The following is a 5,775-nucleotide window of genomic DNA, read 5'->3' on the forward strand; positions in this document are numbered from 1 at the left end:
AACTAATCCTACATTTCTAACACTAAGATTTTGAGTGATTTGCCATGGAAGTTTGCCAGGGTATTTATACAAGATCTACATGATATTATTTAGGCAAGAAATTAAATATAAATATTTTAGGAAAAAACTATTCATGTAAGGTTGTTTTGGATACTCACAAAAATAATAAAATATTTTATGATGTTATATTGAATATTGACAAAAATGATAAAATATTTTAAGTTACGAGAAATACACTTCACGTAAAACTCTTTTGAATACTGATAAAAATAATAAAATATTTTAAATTACAAAAAATACAATTCACATGAAGTTATTTTGAATATTGATAGAAATAATAAACTATTTTAAATTACAAGAAAAATAGTTCACGTGAAATTGTTTTGAATAGTAATAAAAATAATAAAAAGTTTTAAGTTACGACAAAATTATTCACTTGAAAATATTTTAAATTTGATAAAAATAAATAAATATTTTATGTTATGACAAATATTATTCAGGTGAAATTTCAGGATATCATTTAAAGAAAAAAAATAATTTTATGTGCAAAGTTAAGAGAGGACAGTATCAAAAGAAAAGATGGAACCATTCTAGTGAGTCTTTAAAACCACTTAAAAAGAAAGAAAATATAATCACTTATGCAAATCTAAAGGAGATATATATACATTAATCATATTGTCAAATATTTATTTTAAAAATTACGACAATGATTATTCACGTGAATGACTAACTATAATGGTTTATCATGTCAGAAAAAGATTATTCACATGAAATTATTTTGAATATTAACATAAATAATAAAAATATTTTAAATTATGAAAAATAAAATTTACGTGAAACTATTTTGAATACTAACAAAAATAATAAAATATTTTAGTTTACTAGAAATATAATTCACTTGAAGCTATTTTAAATATTCACAAATATAATCAAATATTTTATGTTACAAGAAATATAATTTACGTGAAATTGTTTTGAATACTGACAGAAATATATTTAAAACAATCAAATATAATTAACGTAAAGTTATTTTAAATTCGACAGAAACAATAAAATATTTTAAGTTACGACAAACATTATTCACGTGAATTTATTTTAAATCTGACAAAAATAACAAAATATTTTAAGTTACCATAAGCATCATTCACGTGGAATATCGGGATATCATTCAGAATAAAAAAATGTATATGTTAATGTACATAAATTTTAAATATGAAGTTAATTTTGACACTAATTAACTAGAATTAAAAATTTAAATTTTTAAAATATGATAAAAATCAGTTTAGGGGAAAGAAATCAATAGAGAGAATAAAATATTAATAATTTTTTTTTTAATTTCAAATAGAGAGAATAAGAAATCAATAAATTGTTCTAAGACTACATATCAAGTATGATGCTAAGCAGTCACATTAACTAAAATATCTAAAATTTATAGTTAAATAATTTCAATATGAATTATAACCAATCTCCTGCTCCTTTTCTCGAAAAGAAACCTCACTCTCCTTTCACCTTCAAGATGGCCAGTAGTTCGCGATCTGTTGCCAATATTGCTATCAACGAGAGAGTTATCGTTTCTTCTACCCCTGACGGTAGAGAAGACACACCCTAGTGGTCAATGAAATAGACCTCAATAATTTAAACAATAAACAGATACTCCAGTACATCCAAAGGTTATAGGCTACCATATGTCAGTATAAGACTCAAGAAGAGACATCAAAAATAGATACCGGAAGAAGGGAGGAAGCCTCTATGGATACCCCAAGGGCACGAACAAAAGCTTTCAGAATGCAGCTCAAAGGGGGAGCCGAGTTCGAAGATGAATTGGATAAGGCTCCAACAGGCGTTGATTGGAAGCTAGTACGAGCTATGCAAAGGTACCAAAAGGAGCAAGAAAAGGATTTCAGCTTAAATGGTGTTTCGCCTCTTTCGGAAGAGATTGTAGCAGAAACCTTTCCCATTAAGTTCAAGTTGCCTAGCTTAGACAAATATGATGGAACAGCAGATCCCAGGAGCCACCTGGCAATCTTCAAGATGACTATGCAGCTTCAGGATATCAACAACTTTGTATTGTGCTGAGTATTCCCCTCAACACTCATAAGTTTGACTTAGAAATGGTACCAACATCTGAGTTAGGTTTAATTCAAAACTTTATACAGTTTACTATGTTATTTAAATCCTGATTTATTACTTGTATACCTCCTAAAAAACTTTCCTCTGACTTGTGAAAGATCCGATAAGAAGAGGACGAGTCTTTAAGGAGCTTTATCTCACGGTTCAATGCAGAGACCATACAGGTAGAAGAATTGAATAATGAGATAACATGTGAAGCATTCAAGAAAGGAACTTGTAATGTCAAATTCATGGATTCCTTAATAAAAAATTCAACCACAACGTATCAAATATTGATAGACAAAACTCAAAAGTGTATCAGAATGGATGACGAAATCTAAGCATTAAAAGAGGATAAGAGAGTGAGCCAAAAGCAAAGCCAAAACTTCAAGCGGTAAGGATAGGAAGAAGATCATAGGAGTTATCCCATCTCTTTAAGGAGGGTTGAGCAAAGTAAGTATAAGAAATATGCTCTATTAAATGACTCAAGGACTCATATTTTGATGTGGATCAGAAAAAATAATAAAGAAATCAGGTGGCTACCCAAGCTCAATCTTGAGAAAGCAGAGAGGGAAGATAGGACAAAGTACTGTCGCTTTCACGAAGACCATGGTCATATGACAAAAGAATGTCAACAACTAAAGGAGGAGATCGAGAGACTGATAAGGGACGACACTCTTTGGAATTCACAAGGAAGGGAAGGGAAAAAAGGAGACCTGAGCCTGAGGCACAAACCCCCGAAACAACCCCTGACAAGAACCTGTAGGGGTCATACATGTAATAATGGAAGCACCTAGGGATAGTCAGTGAAAGTAAATAAACTACAAATATAACTACCGAACTGGTAAGAAACCTTTTAAGTCTCGGAGGTCATTCTTCTAGAAGTTTTACAAGCTAGACAGTTTGGGGAGCCGAATGGTCCCCCATTCTTGATATATTTGTAACATGAGGATATTCCTTTTAATAATAAAATTAATAAGGTATTTCCATAAGTTGTGTTCTTCAGTGATAAGGATTAATGGGATTGCCTTCCTCAAAAAAGGAAAAAAAAATTAAGGGGACAAGAAAAAGCCAAAAGGAGGGTTCTGCCAAGCCAAGTCACAAGATGGATTCCGCTAGACTATCCAGACATTGGTCCCACCAAACAAGACTACAAGGCGGGTTCTGCCAGGCCAAGTCACAAGACAGATTCGCCAGACCATCTGGGCGTTGGTCCCACTAAACAAGGCTATAAGGTGGGTTTCGCCAGACCATCCGAGCATTGGTCCCACTAAACAAGGCCACAAGGCTAGTCCCGCTAGGCCAGGTAACTATGCGGGTTTCACCAGACCATCCGAGTGTTGGTCCCACCAAATAAGGCCACAAGGTATGTCCCGTTAGGCTAGGTCAAAGGCTGGTTCTGTTTGAACATTTGAGAGTTGGTCCCACTAAATAAGGCCACAAGGCAGGCTTCGCTAGGTTAGTGATAGTGGTTGTCGAAGCCGTAAAAAATAAACCTATTAACAATCAACAAAAATAACTTGTAGATAGTGGCAATAGGGTCGAATCACATGGATTTGACACTAAGGACTCTCCTAACTATGACTTGGGCAAATTAATAATAAAATAAAATAAAGGGGGGTTGATTTTAAATGATAGTAGACTAAAATTAAAACTGAGTAAAAGAAAGCAATAATTAAAAATATGAGTAAATCAATAGTAAAAAGATTTTAGTTGAAGCGTAGGATCTATTTCAGTTTTGGAATTGATCATTGATTCTTTGAACCTTCTATTTATTTCAATAAATTAGTTTAGGTTGTGGAAGACGCTTCTCACAACCAAATTCCTCCTTAGTTTTAGTTTGATTAGGAAACTTTCGCTAATCAAACACTAGTTAACAAGTTGCTGAGGAACGTCCTTGGGGTTTTTACTTTTCAACTGTTAACTGCATTAAGACATAGAGAAACCTAATTCTAATCTTGCCAACCGCATTGTCAAGTTTAGATCATATAACTAATTGTGCTTGTGTTCAAATAATCTAAGTAATTACGGACCCAAATCATTCAAACTAACAATATATTACTCATGCAATTAAAAGCAATGGGCCTTAATTGATTCTAAAAGCAAGGCAATAATAACATGAAGATCAAGTTGCATAAATATTGAAAAATAGAAGTTTAACAATGGAGTTTCAGATCTCTCAATTCATAACAAAACTGAAATTTCTCCTAACTTCAACTAGAGATAAAGGTTTTTAGCCACTCATGGTGGACAAAGAACACATAAAAGAGAAAAGAAGAAAAGTAGAGAGAGAGCTGCTGTGTTGCTGCTGAAAATTTGAATGTCCTTGCTGTTTGGTTGCTGTCCCTTTTTATAGGTGAGAAATTCTAATCCTTCTTGGAATTGGAATCCTATTTTGACTTGGTCTTTTGAAGATCTTTTAATTCCTCCTTTGCCTTTGTATTTTATCATGAATAAAACTCCTTTGGTGAAGGACTTTCTTTGGCGTGGCTCTTGGAGTTGTCATAGGATTGGTCTTGTAGTGTTTGAAGTAGGATAGGACTCTAACACTTTTGGAATTTTGATTTTTTTTCCCCACGCCGCTGTAATTTGCTGGAGTCAGTTTGATTTGGGCAGTTGATTTGGGCAAATCACTTGCCCAAATCATTTCTGTGAGTTACTTCTAGTCTTTAGCTTTCTTCAGGTGATTTGGTCAGTCAATTTGGACAAATGGTTTTGAGCATATCAAGTCTTGAGTGTTAAGCTTCCTTCTCTTACAGTTGTGCCAGTCATCCTTCGGGCTTGATTTGGCCAAATCACTTCGGCCAAATCGATTTTTCAGCTTTTTCTGTAAATTTTCTCTAAGTTTCCATTTTTCTCATTTTCTGCAAAAATATAATAAAAACATAAATTAGACTAGAAAAATGCATATTTAAACAGTAATAATGATAATAAAAATGTGGCTAAATTATGCTTGATCACACTCTCATTCCAGTCTTATCAGACAATAACAAAATACCTCAAGACAGGGCTATACAAATGGGAAGGAGATGTTGGAAGTTTCACAAAAGAAGGGCGATTTATCGAACTGGTGAGATGCCCAAACTACCCAGATGGATTTATGAGGAACTCTGTGCTGAATAGAAGTGAAGGTGTATTAGTGCACGATTTTGATTACTACTGGCCACAATACAAGCCGATCACTTCTTCGGCTGACTACGGCATTATGTTTGTAGGTTTTAAACAAGTCTCAGAATGGAGCAAAACAAAATTGTGTTTGTTGATTTGCTTGGGGAGAAGACACGAAATAAAGGATGGAGCCTAGAGAGATTTTTCTTGTCGTAAAAAAAACACACTTTATTCAATGTAATACACCTCTTAAATAGATAGATTAACATGACTAATTCAAGTGAAATGAAAAAAAACTACACTGAGATTGATCCTAACTTCATGCCATGTCCCTACATTTTTTGTTATTGTTGTAACCAAATTTAGGTTGAAGTGGACACGTTCTTAGGCTGGTCTTCAGGCGTGAACTAAGCCTCTCATTAACGAGATTACATGCAACACTCCTCCATAATCTTGTCACAATGTCTTTACGTTCTTAATTCCAATCATGATGCGCTGCTCCTCGAATTTATCCCGTGGCAATGGTTTTGTCAGAATGTCTGCACATTGGCTATTGAG

This window comes from Manihot esculenta, chromosome 14, assembly GCF_001659605.2.
Source record: "Manihot esculenta cultivar AM560-2 chromosome 14, M.esculenta_v8, whole genome shotgun sequence".
In the NCBI taxonomy this organism is placed as follows: domain Eukaryota; kingdom Viridiplantae; phylum Streptophyta; class Magnoliopsida; order Malpighiales; family Euphorbiaceae; genus Manihot; species Manihot esculenta.